Source organism: Delphinus delphis, chromosome 8, assembly GCF_949987515.2.
Source record: "Delphinus delphis chromosome 8, mDelDel1.2, whole genome shotgun sequence".
NCBI classification, from domain to species: domain Eukaryota; kingdom Metazoa; phylum Chordata; class Mammalia; order Artiodactyla; family Delphinidae; genus Delphinus; species Delphinus delphis.
This window is the reverse complement of record NC_082690.1, coordinates 46,524,764-46,544,262: the sequence shown is the minus strand read 5'-3', so window position 1 is coordinate 46,544,262 and position 19,499 is coordinate 46,524,764. Positions and strand designations below refer to the sequence as shown.

The following is a 19,499-nucleotide window of genomic DNA, read 5'->3' as shown; positions in this document are numbered from 1 at the left end:
CCCACTACTGGGCATATACCCTGAGAAAACCATAATTCAAAAAGAGTCATGTAGCAAAATGTTCATTGCAGCTCTATTTACAATAGCCCGGAGATGGAAACAACCTAAGTGTCCATCATCGGATGAATGGATAAAGAAGATGTGGCACATATATACAATGGAATATTACTCAGCCATAAAAAGAAACGAAATTGAGCTATTTGTAATGAGGTGTATAGACCTAGAGTCTGTCATACAGAGTGAAGTAAGTCAGAAAGAGAGAGACAAATACCGTATACTAACACATATATATGGAATTTAAGAAAAAAAAATGTCATGAAGAACCTAGGGGTAAAACAGGAATAAAGACAGAGACCTACTAGAGAATGAACTTGAGGATACGGGGAGGGAGAAGGGTAAGCTTTGACAAAGCGAGAGAGAGGCATGGACATTTATACACTACCAAACATAAGGTAGATAGCTAGTGGGAAGCAGCCGCATAGCACAGGGAAATCAGCTCGGTGCTTTGTGACCGCCTGGAGGGGTGGGATAGGGAGGGTGGGAGGGAGGGAGACGCAAGAGGGAAGAGATATGGGAACATATGTATATATATAACTGGTTCATTTTGTTATAAAGCAGAAACTAACACACCATTGTAAAGCAATTATACTCCAATAAAGATGTTAAAAAAAAAAAAAACATGGCTAGCCTGGAATTTCCAACAGAAGTGAGAAATGTCATTTACATATGTCTATATAGATAGATAGATATTTACGGATATATGTTATGTATACCTTAGTATTATAAAGGCATAACATGCTGATTAAAGACAATTTGAAAAAACTACATAATTAAAACTTTTTAAATTACTTTGAGCTCATTTTAATTTAGCAAAATCCTTACTTACCAAAATAATCATTTGCCAACATTTTTAGTTTGCCTTCTCAGTTATTTTCTGCTTTTTTCTTTTAGATTGTATTACTATATTATTACTTTATATCTTTTTTCTTAGTATTAAGGTATTTTAATATTACTATATTTGTAAAATTTTAATAGCTGAGGAACAGTCAATTGAGTAAATTCATTATTGTTTAATCATTCTCCTAATGTCAGAAGTTTAGATCGTTTCCAATACCAGGTATTGTGTAAGCCTTAGTTTTCCTTTGATTGGTAGGTCGGGTCCTGGTGAGTCTGGGTTTGCATCCTCTCCTTCCTCCCTCTCCCAGCCCTTAATATATGACCAAGAAGCCGGGAGGGAGTTCTTGGCCCAGGGCTCTTAGTACACTGTGTTAGTAGAACTCTCAGTTTGTTGTCCAGAATGAACATCGTTGGCCACCAGGGACCCTTGCTTTAGTGCAGAGAAAGGAATCCATGCCTGGGTGGCAAAGAGGAAACCTGGCTTCCAGTCCTGGCTGTGAGTTCACTGCTGTGTGACACTGGGCTTGTGTCCTCACCTCTCTGATCCCCCAGTTTCCTCTCATTTGAAAGAATGACCAGTTAGTCTATGGACTTCACTAGCTCTGCTGCTCTTTAGATTTATCTCATCTCTCAACTGCCTTGGTATGAAGAATTCTCTGGCAACTCTCCTTCCATTCTGATTGGTCAGGCCTTTTCTTGGGGGTATTTGGTGGCTCAGTTCAGGGGTTGAGATCCCCTCCCCCACCTCCCTGCCTTTGCCCACACGGTTTCTTTCCTCCACCTGTATTGCCTTTCTTCCCAACTCAGAGATGATGCTTGAGCAGTGCCCAGCTCAGGGTGCCCGCTTTGTTTTCGTTTATTCTACTCAGTACAAAACACATCTCAGATACCCCCTTCCTTGATGAAGTCTCTCTAACTGGGCCGCCGCAGCTCCGTGTCCTGGCCCCCATGGTAGCCCTTATCATGGCGTTTGATGCTACTGCCCTTGCCCGCACGGACTGTGAGGTCCTCGTGGCACACATCAAGGCTCACTGCTCTGTGGCAAGGTGCCTGGCACCAAGTGGCTGTTCGTGACTGTGTGGAATAAGGGAATAAAAGCGCACCACCCCTGGGGCTTCCCTGGTGGCACAGTGGTTAAGAATCCACCTGCCAATGCAGGGGACAGGGGTTCGAGCCCTGGTCTGGGAAGATCCCACATGCCGTGGAGCAACTAAGCCCGCGAGCCACGACTACTGAGCCTGTGTGCTGCAACTACCGAAGCTTGCATGCCTAGAGCCCATGCTCTGCAACAAGAGAAGCCACCGCAATGAGAAGCCCGCACACCGCAACAAAGAGTAGCCCCCGCTCACCCCAACTAGAGAAACCCTGCGCGCAGCAATGAAGACCCAGTGCAGCCAAAAATAAATACAAATAAATAAGTAAATTTATTTTTTTAAAAAAAATAAATAATAATAATAATAAAAAATAAAAAAAAATAGCGCACTGCTCCGAGCAAGCTGACTTGCTGGCAGAATAAACACAAACCACCCTCCTCAACTGCAAAACAGGAAAGCAACTTGGGGAGGTTTCCTCTGTTTCCCTTGTTGGAGCAGAGGATGCACGTTTTTAGGGCTGAGCAGGTCCAAGGTGAAGGGTTTTACCTCACCAGCATATCCATTTCCAGCATCCCTTTAAATGCGAGTTAGAGTCTCTCCCCAGGGATATCTGGCAGATTCCACTTCACTCTGAATAATTTTCATCCTCTTTAGGCAGAGAGGTGGGTATGGAATGTGGGCGTTACCTGGCTGCGTCTGAAGTCCTGGGTCTGCGCTCAAAGTTGTCTCATTTCTATTCCCTCCACCTCCCGCCTTCCCAGCTCTGAAAGGGGCCCACTCCTGGTGCCCCTCCCTATGCGGACACAGAGGCAGAAATAAAACTGAGTAGCCCTCGCTCGTTTAATCTCCACCACCACCTTTCCAGGTAGGTTTTACGTCCCCATTTTCACAGCTGAGGAAGCTGAGACCCAGAGAACTTTGTTAACCTGCCCGAGTCACAGAGGCTACGTGGCTGAGGTGCGATTCAAACTTGGGTCTAAATTGAGGGCTTCTCAGGGGCAGCTTCTGTGCTAAAGAATCTTTACAAGGATGAACCCATTTACTTCCTAGGAACCCTCAGGAAACCCCAGGAGACAGCTGGATTAGCCCCATTTTGCAGTAAGATACTGAAACTGGGGCACAAGAGGGAAAGCAAAGCAGCTGTGCAAGGTCACAGGGCTACTAACCGGCTTGCCCTCATCGTGTCTGACTCGGGACTAGGTCTCTGTCTGTGCCTCTTCTTCCTCTGCCTGGTGTCTTCACTCAGGCAAAGGCAACAGCTGCGTTCAGGTGGCTGGGCAGTGCAGCTTAATGAATATTTGGCCCAGTAGGAATGATGTGGGACAGCATGCAGCTGGTCACCAGGCCCTACCAGGGGGCCTCTGTGGACTCAGAATCTTGCAAGCTGTAAATCTCTGTGGATAAGCCCTGTGGTTCTGCTCTGAGGGACAGGACACTCCTTCTCCCTGAGTAGCTCTAGGAGCTCTAGTGGAACAGACGTTTCCTCCGTGGCTGTATCGCCAACATCCTGGTGCTTGGGAGGAAGGCCATTTAGGTTACTCTCCTGGATCCCAGCAGTGACTCCTAACCAGGCTCCCAGAATCTCTCTCGCCTCCCTCCAGTCCACTCAGTGCACAATAGCCAGAATAATCATTAAAAAAAAATACAGGGCTTCCTGTTGGTGCAGTGGTTAAGAATCTGCCTGTCAATGCAGGAGACATGGGTTCGAGCCCTGGTCCAGGAAGATCCCACATGCCGCGGAGCAACTAAGCCCGTGCGCCACAACTACTGAGCCTGCGCTCTAGAGACCGCGAGTCACAACTACTGAGCCCGTGTGCTGCAACTACTGAAGCCCGCCCGCCTAGAGCCTGTGCTCCACAACAAGAGAAGCCACTGCAATGAGAAGCCCTCCTCACCGCAACGAAGAGTAGCCCCCGTTCACCGCAACTAGAGAAAGCCCGTGCGCAGCAACGAAGACCCAACGCAGCCAAAAATAAATAAATTTATAAAAAAAAAAATACAGAGCTGAGGATGCCACTCACTCCCTGGAAATGCTTTCATGGTTTCCCACTGCTCTTAAGAAAATAGCCAAAATCCTTGCCTTGACCATCCCACGGGAGGGCCTGTCTCCCTCACTACATTTCAGCCACCTTGACGTTTCGGTTTCTTGGTTTGCTCTTTTCCACCTTGGGATGTTTTGCTCTTCGTAGTCTTTTAGTTTAAAATATTCTCTATGCTATGCCAGGCCCACCTCTTATCTTTTAAATCTTGTCTTTAGTGTCTGTTCCTCAGAGAACCACCCCTAACACCTGCAGAGCTCTACCATCTCCTCTCGTAGTTCTTCCCTTTTGTGATATTTATCATCACGTATCATCAATTCTTTATTTAATGTAGGCAGCATTTCAGTGTTGATCCCCCACTGGTATATAAGCTCCCTCGTGGGGCAGGGGCTTCCTGTCCCGGACTCCAGTACCTGATGCCGTGCAGTATGTACGTAGTAGACCTGTGACAGATATTTCCTGAATAAAGGATGTTAAGGAGTGAGTTATTCTTACCTTGGAAGCTATTTCCTGCAGACAGCCCGACTTTTGCAGACGCTCTTCTTGGAAACCTCTTTCAAATGAAGTTGTCCTTACACTCCGAACATCACCGGCTACGGGGAACACACAACTGCAACGAATTTCTGCTTGTAATTAAATTACAGCGAATGAAATAAGTGACACGTTGATCTTTCTCCCTGCTCACATATCTGGGTCTGTGTGTTGCATACTAATTTCTGATCTAAATCAATTAAAGTCCTTTGGAAAAAAAGGACTGTCCTTTAGAACAGAAGTAAGAGAAATGTTTGGAGAATTGCGGAAGACAGGTGGGCTCTTGAAGAGAGATTGGAAGGGGCAGAAGGGAGGGAACTTTCAGGTCCCGTAGCTTTGCTTTCACCGGATGAGTGAGATCTGGGTTTTGAGACCTTAATCAACCTGGATTGAGGAAATGTACCTCACTGTGAATCGTCTCAGTCCTTAGGAGAGGCAAATAACAAGAAAACAACAGGATCTTAGGGATTTAGTCTTAACAATCAGCATCTCTGAGCTGCCCCGTGGCTAATATGGCTTTAGGGCTGCTTTCTTCTCCAGCTACAGTACCAGGTGGGGAGAACTGATGTTGGTAATGAGGGTCTGGAGGCCTCATAGCATCTCAGACACCTGGGGATGGCTTGACTGCTTTCAGACTGCTCTTACTCAGGCAGGAAAGTAAAATCTACATTAAGATTCATAAAAATTTTACATTTTCTCTTGCGAATTGCTGTCTCAGTCATTCAAGAAATCTGTGTTCAGTTTATATAACAGGGGACCCAGACACAGTGTCTGTCCTTGAGGTCTGCGCGTGGGGAAGAAAGTAGCCAGTGCTCTAGACAAGGCGTAATTATTGGTTTGGAGGTGCTGTAATAAAACATACGCCACCTGCTACTGTATAGGTGCATCTCTTGTGGTAGCGGGGCTTTATTGGGTTGTATCCTGATAAAAGTAGTCAATTTAATCTGTAGAAAAAAATCCTGCATGTCAAGTGAGAGCTCTCTGAAAATATTCTCACTGTCGATCACCAGTGGAAGAGGCAGGGTTCTCAGACAGGAAAGTGAACCTTGGAAAGCATTAGGTGGGAAGGATGGAGAACTCCTGGTTTTCTCAGGGCCTCCTTTGGTTCTACTTTTAAGGCCTTAAGATGTCTAGACTCACCTGTGGTAACTTACCCTGTGTCAGGTATTGGGCTAAATTTCTTTATATAGGAATCCCAGCCCTACAATGGAAGGAGTGATTATCTCCAGTTTTACAGAAAGGGAGACTGAGACTCTGAGAGAGTAAGAGTTTTATAACTAGTAAAGGAGATGGTCTTGGGATTCAATACAAGGTCTGTGTGAACATACAGCTTACACTTTTACCCATGGAGCTATGATGTGTTCTGGATGGTGAGTTTGAAGCAGTGATGTGTTGATAACTGTTTAACATCTAGCTCTGAAAAATAGATAAATAAACAATGCCCTGCTTTTTGCTGATTTCTGTGGTGTAAATACTCCCACCATGGCTGATTGCAAGCTACCAACATGAAGGCGCTCACTGAACAGGGAGGTGGGAAGAGATACGCACAGCTGAGCCGACTAAGGCACACCTCTGATCACCCACACGATCGAAACAAGCTAGAAGCTTCTACAGGGTGAAGCCTACAAGCTCCGGAGAAGAAAGCCTAGTACTGAGCTGAGTGAAGGCTTGAGAGCTAGTTTATTCACACACATATTGCTCTCTTTCTTCTTTTGTTTTCCAGAAGATTTACTGAAGCCCTGAATGGACGCCTCTCCTTGCTCAGCTGTACCACAAAAAATTTAGGAAAGGGGGGAAGCCCCCCTCACCCACTCCACCAGTCTCCAGTGGTGGCGGCAGAAGATGCTTAGTGAGACATCCCCAAGGGCACAGGGAACCTTGGGTAGTAGGGCTATAGCTCTTCCTCCTCTCAGGAAAATCTTCCATTGCTTATTTCAGGGAGATGGCATTTTTCCCCTAGAGAAGCTTTGAAATGTTCTCTGGGATAACTGAGCTCTAGCTCAGTTTTCCCTCAATGTCTGTGGCCACCTCTTGACCTTCAACCCCAAGGTCATCATCCCCCTAGTTTTTCCTTTACTGTCAGCGTTCCCTTCAATGTGTGATTCTTGGACCATCCGTAGCTGAATCAACCTAGAGGGCTTGATGAAAATGCAGATTCCAGGCCCAGGGAGCTGCACGAAACATGCTCCCCAGTGGATCATTATGTTCAATATTCGAGAGTCATTTCTCTAAACTGTATTTTCTCAAATGTCTCCAACAGAACTAGGGGTCATAAGATATTAACAAGCATTATGTAAAAAAAAGCACGAAAGAGGCCTCAATGGCAGGCATCTGCAAAGAGCTAAAAATCGAGTGGTGGCATCTTTCTGTACGGTCCTTGAGCTAAGAATGGCTTTTGAATTTTTAAAGTATCGTACAAAAAAAAAAAATAAACTTGACTGTAGGAACACTTGGCACCTTTAATAACCTAATGTGTACCAGGGCTCTTCAAGAGGGTGAATAGCATCTCTCAATCATGAGAACACGGAATTTCTCCTCTATGATTACTATGGTTTTTGTTTGTTTGTTTGTTTTTGCGGTACGCGGGCCTCTCACTGTTGTGGCCTCTCCCGTTGCGGAGCACAGGCTCTGGACGCGCACGCTCAGCGGCCATGGCTCATGGGCCCAGCCGCTCCGCGGCATGTGGGATCTTCCCGGACCGGGGCACGAACCTGTGTCCCCTGCATCGGCAGGTGGACTCTCAACCACTGCGCCACCAGGGAAGCCCCTATTACTATGTTTTTATAGAGCATATTATGGAACGAGTGTTCTGTAGAATACGCTCTGAGAAACACTGTTCTAAACAAATTAATTCCAATCCAAACTTGGCAATCAGTTTCCCTTGAATCTTTCATTGTGATATTTTCTTTTTTCTTGGTCAGGGATGCGATTCTTTCTCATGACTCCGTGGATTCAGTTCATTCTTCCAGGCTTTCTGGTCAAGTCTTCTCTTTCCCATCCTCTACCTACCATTGCCTACATCAGTCACAATCTTTTCTTTTCCAAACTTTTAGAGCATGTAGTGTTCGTCCAGTAAAACCAAGACTTTCTGAAGCTCCAAGCAAATGAAAGGTTCCAGAAAACAATAGTATTTTCTGGCTATCTGAGGGGTTACCAGTTTTGGCATGAAAACATTATTTAAGCTAATTCTTTTGGACAGCAAACCATACTGAATAATTCTTTAATTGAACATAATTTAACTTTATTTTCATGACATGGTGCAGAGGGAAGACCATTTGATGGAAAGATGAGAAAAGTTGTGTTTCCAGCTGAGTTCCACGACTAATGAGATGAGGGGCCTGAAAAGTCACTTTTCCTCCCTGGCCTCTGATAAAATGGGGTTATTGGCTTAGACGTTCTTCAAGGTTCCTCCGAGGTCTAACATTCCATGATGTTCTGGTATTGCAGAGTTCCAGTAACGGGAAAGGGATGAGGCAAGTGCACTCAAGTTTCTATTAGATTTCTATCTGATGATTTCTTACTAGCCACACAAATCAGTTACTACTGCTAAATCATGTTTACCATACAGATTTTAAAAAACATTCTAATTGATACTTAATTCTACTTGGTGAGCAAAATTCAAATTTTTGCACAGCAACAGATTAGAAGTCAAAGATTTTCTTAATACTATTAAGTGGATTTTCTTCTTCATGAGTTGAGTCTGGAAAGGCTTTGATCATGGGTCTTGACAGAATGTTGGTATTTTTATGCCTTTTAGAAAGCCCCAGCTGTCTGAGAGACTCTGTCCCTGTGGTCTCACAAATCTGACTTGATCACTCTTAATTTATTTCTCAGATAAAGCTATTGGGTGTGGGAGAGTTGCTTTTTCCTTTACAGGAAGGTCACCAACTTCAATTTTGTGGATTTCTATTTATTAGTTGATGCCACTGGCATGCAAAATTTGGCTAGGCTATCACTCTGCTTCCAAATCCTTCCATCATCTCTGACTTTCCAGTGAATTCCCATCAGAGACTGTCCCAACAGTTCTGTTTTCTCCCCAAGCTTCACCCCGTCCCATCCTTCTCAGCCGAGCAAGAGGCTGTACTTTTCTTCTCCATCTCAAAGCTCTTAAAGCACACAGTGATTTTCCTTTCCTCATTCATTCATTCATTCATTCAAAATCTCTTGAATGTTCAATTGATATGAATTGGGCATAGGCGTTCCCCCTCGAGGTACTTCCACTCTGGTGGGGGGTTAGAAGGAATAAAAACACCAATAAATGTGTATCTTACAAGTCTTTGAACACCAAAAGGGAAGCATTTACTTTGCTTGTATGGAAGAATCAGGAAAGTTCCCCAGAGAAAGTGATCTGTGAGTCATGTCTGAGAGGGCGAGTCAGAGTTCAATAGGAGACAATTGGGTGACCAGCACTCCAGGTGGAGGGAACAATGTGTACAAGACCATGAAGGCATGAGATAGTGTGACATGATCATAGACAGAGTCAGAGAGGGCCTAGAAAACAGGACATGTTGGAGCCGTGTTGGGAGAGGAGATGGAAAAGCTGGTAGGAGCTCCATCATCTGGGGGGAAGAAGTGTCTTCCCTCATCTGTGCTCCTGGCACCACTCCCTTCTCCAGCATCTTGCTTCTGAGTTCTCCTTTTCTTTGGTATCTTATCTTTCAGCTCACAGAGAGGTGCAATTCTTATCTTTCTTACAAACACACACAAACACACACACACACCAACTTCACCCCACTCTGCTTTAGGCTTGCATCTCATAGTCCTTATACCTAGTTTCAAGTTCTTGAGAGAGCAGGTTGTCTCACTTTCTCTACTTCTTCACCTCTCATTCTCTCTACCTCATCGCAGTCTGGCTTGAGACAAAATAAGAAGTGTGCTTGGGCACATCATCCAATCCTAAAGTTGTACATCTAAAGCCTATGAGTCAAAGTTTTTTCTTCACCCCACTGTGAATTTTAAGGAATCCCATTTTATTTTCTTCCTTATTTATTTGCAGCTCATGTAGGCTCAGTTCCTCTCTGAACATGTTTTAATTTACTTAAAACAAGTCTATCCTCTTTCCCCTGCACAATTATGTAAAGCCAATGGCTCCTTTAATTCCAAGGCCATGGTGTTCCCCTGTTGATGCAAAGGCTGAAACAGGGATCCAGCTTCTGGGGAGGGTGGCTAGGTCGTGGCGGGGCGGCCAGAGCATGGCATCCCGAGCATCCCCTCAGAGCGTCTTGGAAGGAGCTCGGAAATTCGCAGTGAGTCACATGACTAGCCTCAGAGTGGCCAAGTTTCCAGAAAACAGAAATCAACACATATACAGAGACGTAAGCCCATATGATGACAGTTGTGTTAAACTGCAAAATGCTGAAGATGATTTATTAATGCCAGCTTAGTTGACATAGAAGAGGAGCAGAGGAGTTACATCTTAAGAGTGTGTCCACTTCCTAATTCAGGTTGTCATTTCTGGCTCATGGTTTGGCAGCAAAAGACCAAAGCAGTTGTCACACTAAACCGAATTGTGGAGAAATAATAGGTTAAGTGTGCACAGTACTGGCCAACAAAATGCGAAGGAGAGATGCTAGTTAAGGAAACGGGATTCAGTGTGAAGTTCCTGTCAGAAGACGTGAAGTCCTATTACACAGTCCATCTGTTGTAGTTAGGAACTACCAATAATGGTGAAGCCAGAACAGTATCTCAGAAGCAAGAAGAACTGCAATCCTGCAGGCTGTGGAACAAAAACCATATTCACAAAAAGATAGACAAGATGAAAAGGCAGAGGGCTATGTACCAGAGGAAGGAACAAGTTAAAACCCCAGAAAAACAACTAAATGAAGTGGAGATAGGCAACCTTCCAGAAAAAGAATTCAGAATAATGATAGTGAAGATGATCCAGGACCTAGGAAAAAGAATGGAGGAAAAGATCGAGAAGATGCAAGAAATGATTAACAAAGACCTAGACGAATTAAAGAACAAACAAACAGAGATGAACAATACAATAACTGAAATGAAAACTACACTAGAAGGAATCAATAGCAGAATAACTGAGGCAGAAGAACGGATAAGTGACCTGGAAGACAGATGGTGGAATTCACTGCTGTGGAACAGAATAAAGAGAAAAGAATGAAAATAAATGAAGACAGCCTAAGAGACCTCTGGGACAATATTAAATGCAACAACATTCGCATCATAGGGGTCTCAGAAGGAGAAGAGAGAGAGAAAGGACCCGAGAAAATATTTGAAGAGATTATAGTTGAAAATTTCCCTAACATGGGAAAGGAAAAGAGATTATAGTTGAAAATTTCCCTAACATGGGAAAGCCACCCAAGTCCAGGAAGTGCAGAGGGCCCCATAGAAGATAAACCCAAGGAGAAACACAACGAGACACATAGTAATCAAATTGGCAAAAATTAAAGACAAAGAAAAATTATTGAAAGCAGCAAGGGAAAAATGACAAAAAACATACAAGGGAACTCCCTAAGGTTAACAGCTGATTTCTCAGCAGAAACACTACAAGCCAGAAAGGAGTGGCACGATATACTTAAAGTGATGAAAGGGAAGGACCTACAGCCAAGATTACTCTACCCGGCAAGGATCTCATTCAGATTCAATGGAGGAATCAAAAACTTTACAGACAAGAAAAAACTAAGAGAATTCAGCAAAACCAAACCAGCTCTACAACAAATGCTAAAGGAACTTCTCTAAGTGGGAAACACAAGAGAAGAAAAGGACCCACAGAAACAAACCCAAAACAATTAAGAAAATGGTCATAGGAACATACATATTGATAATTACCTTAAATGTAAATGGATTAAATGCTCCAAACAAAAGACACAGGCTTGCTGAATGGATACAAAAACAAGACCCATATATATGCTGTCTACAAGAGACCCACTTCAGACCTAGGGACACATTCAGACTGAAAGTGAGGGGATGGAAAAAGATATTCCATGCAAATGGAAATCAAAAGAAAGCTGGAATAGCAATACTCATCAGATAAAATAGACTTTTCTTTTTTTTTTTAACATCTTTATTGGAATATAACTGCTTTACAATGATGTGTTAGTTTCTGCTTTATAACAAACTGAATCAGTTATACATATACATATGTTCCCATATCTCTTCCCTCTTGCATCTCCCTCCCTCCCACCCTCCCTATCCCACCCCTCCAGGCAGTCACAAAGCACCAAGCTGATCTCCCTGTGCTATGCAGCTGCTTCCAACTAGCTATCTACCTTACGTTTGGTAGTGTATATATGTCCATGCCTCTCTCTTGCTTTGTCACAGCTTACCCTTCCCCCTCCCCAAAATAGACTTTAAAATAAAGAATATTACAAGAGACAAGGAAGGACACTACATAATGATCAAGGGATCAATCCAAGAAGAAGATATAACAATTATAAATATATATGAACCCAACATAGCAGCACCTCGATACATAAGGTAACTGCTAACAGCTCTAAAAGAGGAAATCGACAGTAACACAAAAATAGTGGGGGACTTTAACACCTCACTTACACCAATGGACAGATCATCCAAAATGAAATAAATAAGGAAACAGAAGCTTTAAATGACACAATAGACCAGAAAGGTTTAATTAATATTTATAAGACATTCCATCCCAAAACAGCAGATTACACTTTCTTCTCAAGTGCGCACAGAACATTCTCCAGGATAGATCACATCTTGGGTCACAAATCAAGCCTCAGTAAATTTAAGAAAATTGAAATCATATCAAGCATCTTTTCTGACCACAACTCTGTAAGATTAGAATTGAATTACAGGGGAAAAAATGTGAAAAACACAAACACATGGAGGCTAAAAAATACATTACTAAATAACCAAGAGATCACTGAAGAAATCAAAGAGGAAATCAAAAAATACCTAGAGACAGTTGACAATGAAAACACGACGATCCAAAACCTATGGGATGCAGCAAAAGCAGTTCTAAGAGGGAAGTTTATAGCTATACAAGCCTACCTCAGGAAACAAGAAAAATCTGAAACAATCTAACCTTACACCTAAAGGTACTAGGAAAGAAGAACAAACAAAACCCAAAATTAGCATAAGGAAAGAAATCATAAAGATCAGAGCAGAAATAAATGAAATAGAAACAAAGAAAACAATAGCAAAGATCAATAAAACTAAAAGCTGGTTCTTTGAGAAGATAAAAAAAATTGATAAACCGTTAGCCAGACTCATCAAGAAAAAGAGGGAGATGACTCAAATCAATAAAATTAGAAATGAAAAAGGAAAAGTTACAACAGACACCACAGAAATACAAAGCATCCTAAGAGATTACTACAAGCAACTCTATGCCAATAAAATGGACAACTTGGAAGAAATGGACACATTCTTAGAAAGGTAAAACCTTCCAAGACTGAACCAGGAAGAAATAGAAAATATGAACAGACCAATCACAAGTAATGAAATGGAAACTGTGATTAAAAATCTTCCAACAAACAAAAGTCCAGGACCAGATGGCTTCACAGGTGAATTCTATCAAACATTTAGAGAAGAGCTAACACCCATCCTTCTCAAACTCTTCCAAAAAATTGCAGAGGAAGGAACACTCCCAAACTCATTATATGAGGCCACCATCACCCTGATACCAAAACCAGACAAAGATACTACAAGAAAAGAAAGTTACAGACCAATATCACTGATGAATATAGATGCGAAAATCCTCAACAAAATACTAGCAAACAGAATTCAACAACATATTAAAAGGATCATACACCACGATCAAGTGGGATTTATCACAGGGATGCCACGATTCTTCAATATATGCACATCAATCAATGTGATACACCATATTAACAAATTGAAGAATAAAAACCATATGATCAGCTAAATAGATGCAGAAAAAGCTTTTGACAAAATTCAACACCGATTTATGATAAAAACTCTCCAGAAAGTGGGTATAGAGGGAACCTATGTCAACATAATAAAGGCCATATACGACAACCCACAGCAAACATCATTCTCAGTGGTGAAAGACTGAAAACATTTCCTCTGAGATCAGGAGCAAGACACAGATGTCCACTCTCACCACTATTATTCAACATAGTTTTGGAAGTCTTAGCCACGATAATCAGAGAAGAAAAAGAAATAAAAGGAATACAAATTGGAAAAGAAGATGTAAAACTGTCACTGTTTGCAGATGACATGAGACTATACATAGAGAATCCTAAAGATGCCACCAGAAAACTACTAGAGCTAATCAATGAATTTCGTAAAAGTGCAGGATACAAAATTAGTGCACAGAAATCTCTTGAATTCCTATACACTAATGATGAAAACTCTGAAAGAGAAATTAAGGAAACACTCTCATTTAGCACTGCAACAAAAAGAATAAAATACCTAGGAATAAACCTACCTAGGGAGACAAAAGACCTTTATGCAGAAAACTATAAGACACTGATGAAAGAAATTAAAGATGATACCAACAGATGGAGAGATATACCACGTTCTTGGATTGGAAGAATCAATATTGTGAAAATGACTATACTACCCAATGCAATCTACAGATTCAATGTAATCCCTATCAAATTACCAATGGCATTTTTTACGGAACTAGAGCAAAACATCTTAAATTTTGTATGGAGACAAAAAAGACCCCAAATAGCGAAAGCAGTCTTGAGGGAAAAAAACGGAGCTGGAGGAATCAGACTCTGTGACTTCAGAGTATACTACAAAGCTACAGTAATCAGGACAATATGGTACTGGCACAAAAACAGAAACATAGATCAATGGAACAACATAGAAAGCCCAGAGATAAACCCATGCATCTACGGTCAACTAATCTATGACAAAGGAGGCAAGGATATACAATGGAGAAAAGACAATCTCTTCAATAAGTGGTGCTGGGAAAACTGGACAGCTACATGTAGAAGAATGAAATTAGAACACTCCCTAACACCATACACAAAAATAAACTCAAAATGGATTAGAGACTTAAATGTAAGACCGGACACTGTAAAACTCTTAGAGGAAAACATAGGAAGAGCACCCTTTGACATAAATCACAGCAAGATCTTTTTTGATCCACCTTCTAGAGTAATGGAAATAAAAACAAAAATAAACAAATGGGACCTAGTGAAACGTCAAAGTTTTTGCACAGCAAAGGAAACCTTAAACAAGGCAAAAAGACAACCCTCAGAATGGGAGAAAATATTTGCAAACAAATCAATGGACAAAGGATTAATCTCCAAAATATATAAACAGCTCATTCAGTTCAATATTAAAAAAACAAACAACGCAATCCAAAAATGGGCAGAAGACCTGAATAGACATATCTCCAAAGAAAACATACAGATGGCCAAGAAGCACGTGAAAAGCTGCTCAGCATCATTAATTATTAGAGAAATGCAAATCAAAACTACAATGAGATATCACCTCACCCCAGTTCGAATGGGCATCATCAGAAAATCTACAAGCAACAAATGCTGGAGAGAGCATGGAGAAAAGGGAACACTCTTACACTGTTCGTGGAAATGTAAATTGATATAGCCACTATGGAGAACAGTATGGAGGTTCCTTAAAAAACTAAAAATTAAAAACTAAACTTAAAAACTAAGAATTAACATACGACCCCGTAATCCCTCTACTGGGCATATACCCAGAGAAAACCATAATTCAAAAAGACACATGCACCCCAATGTTCATTGCAGCACTATTTACAATATCCATGTCATGGAAGCAACCTAAATGTCCATCGACAGACGAATGGATAAAGAAGATGTGGTACGTATATACAATGGAATATTACTCAGCCATAAAAAGGAATGAAATTGGGTCATTTGTTGAGACATGGATGGATCTAGAGACAGTCATACAGAGTTAGGTAAGTCAGAAAGAGAAAAACAAATATCGTATATTAGCGCATATATGTGGAACCTAGAAAAATGGTACAGATGAACCGGTTTGCAGGACAGAAATTGAGACACAGATGTAGAGAACAAACGTATGGACACCAAGGGGGAAAAGTGGCGGTGGGGTGGGGATGGTGGTGTGATGAATTGGGCAATTGGGATTGACATGTATACACTGATGTGTATAAAATTGATGACTAATAAGAACTTGCTGTATAAAAAAAAGATTAAAAAAATAAATTACAGAACAGAATCTCACTTTCATTATACTACCTGGTCAGATTTCGGAGTGCCTGAATCACCAGTTTCATTTCTCAATTTCTTATTTAAAGTGCGAGAATCTGGCTCCTTGAATTCTGAACACGGGCCTGCGGTGATCTACCGTAGTGCCGGCATCGGGTGGTCAGGCACCTTTTCTCTGGTGGACACTTGTCTTGTTCTGATGGACAAAGGAGACAATATTAACATTAAACAACTGTTACTGAGTATGAGAAAATGCTGAATGGGGCTGACTCGGACACCAGATCAACTCAGATTTTCATACATGACTCTAATAGAAGGAGCAAAGTTTCTAAAGGGAGATTCAAGTGTACAGAAATGGTGGAAAGAACTTTCTAACGAAGACGTTATGTCCTGTTTTTGATCAGTCACCATCCAAAATAATGAGTGAAAAATACAATGGCAACAGGATAGGCCTAGAAGAAAAACTGACAGGTGACAGATATACAGGACTGTCCTAAAAATGCAAGATACTCCGGAGGAAAACAGTGAGAGTGCTCTGCGCAAGTGCCTTCTGGGGGACAGGAAAGAGCACAGCTCAGAAGGTGTAGCAGATGAAGCAGAGGCTGAACGAGACCGAACGAAAAAAGGCAAAGACGGTTTTATTGGCAACCTATTCTCACTAAGACGGGGTTTGTGTCAGTCATTTTGGTTGGTGCTTTTGTTGGCTGGACACTGTTTTCTCAGCAAAACACCCTATAAATAACTAATTTTGCCCTGCAAGTTTCGGCACTGGTAGCTGACAGTGTTGGGTGAATCACGGGGTTTTTAGCAAATTCCTCAGACCCCAGAAGGTGTGGTTGACTAGACACCCACAGAGAAGTGGGGTGTCCAGTACCCCCAGCACCCCAGGGCGCTGCTCACACTGTACCCACTCCCTAAAATCAAGACTTGAAAACTTCTTAAGATCTGGTACATTTTCAGCTGTATTCATACATGTTAAGTGTAAGATTTCACCTGACCAGACTGAGAAGTCCTTTATCACAAGGATTTGTTTTTGGAGGCTATCTGGATTTTAACCTGCACTTGATATAAGCAATAAATATTGTGGTTTTATCGACATTATTACTGAAAAGAAAATGACCTTTAAGTAATGCGTGTAATGTATAATGTACTGTTGATGTGGGCATCAACATTGTATTTTCTTAACCATTTCAGGGCAAATATATTTTATTAGTACCTATTTAATCTTACTTTTGTAGTTAAATGTGCTTTTTAAAAGCTCAATTTGAAAAAAAATCTGTTACCATAAAAAAATAATAAACTATATGTTGATTCAAAAAAAAAAAGGTAATCCATCTTCCTTTATCCTCACTCAGAGAAGAAGTGTGTGGTGATGGGCACACAGCAGAAAACAGAATCTGGGCAGCCACGTTTAGCCTGTTTTTGAGTGGAAGAGGAAAATTGCTCTGTAGAGAGATGTGCAGAGGGAAGAGGGAATGGCCCCAAAGAGAGGGGTCTCAATGATGGGTGGGTCTGTGGCCTGGTTTGGAGGCTGTGGGTCCAGTTCCTGGAACCAAGTCTTCCCGGGACCTGTCAGCACTTCCTGCCTGTGAATTCATGTTGATATATCTCTTCCTCCAAAAAACTCACCTTTTGCTTGGCGTTGTTCAGGGAAGTTCTGTTTCTTAAAACCAAAACCTTTTAAAGGGACTGATGGAATCCAATTCACATTCAGGTCTCTCTGATCTTCAGATTTGTGGTTTCTTCATGTCCAGTGGTTTGCCCAAGAGAGCACAGATTCAAGTGCTGCATTGAATTAAAGCAGAGTCTGACATACTTTCCATTTTGTCCCTCTAGGATCCTGGCCTAGAACTGAATTTCATAACTTGGGACAGGCTTTTAATGTGCCTGGGGCTCTTTTTCATCATAAATCGTTGGCTGTTACTGCCCTACAGAACTGTTAATGATGTCAGGGGTTTTGGATATTTCTGTGGAAGTTACAATTTCATAGATCACGGATATTCATTCTTTCAAGATTAATCTAATGTTTTTATTTGACAGAACTGTGTTTTGCATTGGGGATGCAGAGAAAAATGAAATACAATCCCTAACCCAAAGGACGCTTGGACTTCTAGAGGATAGATAAAAGTTAAAAAAAAATGCTCTTCTTACTGGTGATGAAACTGAACTGAGGCCTAGAATAGAAGATGTGATTTAATCAAAGACTTAATGATAATCTCTTTGTTCTTTCCATGCTGAATATATCCTGTTTGGATGCTAAATTATTCTAAATCTTTTGGCCCAATTGGAATGGTAGCGGTGGAAAATTGGAGGCTTGCATTATTGACTTCAAAGAGAATGTGGATCCAGCATTCTTGCAAATTATGTAAGTATTAAGATTGCCAGGCGTTAAGCCTACTTTTGGAAATAAACAATTGAGTTTCATTTGTTTAGTTTATTTATTTATTTGACACAGGGTCATTCTACTTAGTGAAAATGAAATAAATAGATGCAAAATACTTTCAAAATTGCCTAATCAGTTGACTTCTGGTAACAGTGAAATACAATAAGTAGGTCAACAAACACATGGTATCAATCTTTGGGAGGCTACCTGAGGCTATTGTACTTGTTATCCTGAACTCATTGATTTTTGTAAAGTCTAGGCAAATATATTGCAAAATGGAAGCAAACTGTCAGCTGAAATGGGGTGAGACACCAGAGGGATGACTTAAAAGCCCTGATACTAGCTAGGCTGGATAGTAGATGGCCAGGGGTAAAAGACAGACAGGAAGAAGGCATTTTGAAAGTACATGAGCTTTGTTGTTGGATGACATGATGAAACTGGTGGCAGGGCTACCTATGCCTTAGGTATTGGAAGGGCTGTCTTGAGGAGCTCAACCTAGGTAGAGAAATGAACTTGGCCTTGAGAGGAGGCAAGGTCGAGGTGGCAAGAGTAGCTGATTGTGTCAAACTGAAGGAGGCAATGAGCAGGTGTGCATTGTGTAGGAAAATGAGCAATAAAGTTAGTGATGTCAAGAGCTACTCATGGAATTATTCAGGGCTGAGTCTGGGGATAGAGTATGCATCGGGTAGGTTGGCCTTAAAAAGTCTCCCTGGGCGACTTCCCTGGTGGTCCAGTGGATAAGACTCTGCACTCCCAATGCAGGGGGCCTGAGTTCGATCTCTGGTCGGGGAACTAGATCCTGCACGTATGCCGCAACCAAGAGTCTACATGCTGCAACGAGGATCCCTCGTGCCACAACTAAGACCCGGTGCAGCCAAAATAACTAACTAACTAAATAAATAAAAGTTAAAAAAAAAAAAGAAGTCTCCCTGGGCTGACACCAGGCAAGAAGCCAAAAATGCAGTACTTGAGAAGGTTTTTTTTTTTTTTTTGCGGTATACGGCCTCTCACTGTTGTGGCTTCTCCCGTTGCGGAGCACAGGCTCCGGACGCGCAGGCTCAGTGGCCATGGCTCACGGGCCCAGCCGCTCCGTGGCATGTGGGAGCTTCCCAGATCGGGGCACGAACCCGTGTCCCCTGCATTGGCAGGCGGACTCTCAACCACTGCACCACCAGGGAAGCCCCCGGTTTTACTTTTATTTTATTGATGTTGATCTGGATTAATTCTTCCTGTGTATATTTTATAATAAACTTTGAAGTAGCTGTTAGTTTTTGTTATTGTCATTTGTTTTGCTCTTGAAAAAATGTGTTCATTATTGTTGCTTCCACTTTTTTCCCTCTTTGGCCCTTATAGTTATTAAATTCAATTTTCCCAGATAAAATTTTTTAGATGTGAAATTAGCAAGAAGATTGGATCCTTTTGCTAGTTTTACTGAGTGCAGTTTTACCTT

The 19,499-nt window shown here is 41.8% G+C and overlaps 1 pseudogene; it reads left to right on the top strand.

The window, feature by feature from the left end:
- Positions 1 to 6,066: 6,066 nt before the first annotated feature.
- LOC132430239 (tyrosine-protein phosphatase non-receptor type 2-like) lies at positions 6,067 to 16,404 on the top strand (annotated as a pseudogene).
- The last annotated feature ends 3,095 nt before the right edge of the window (positions 16,405 to 19,499 follow it).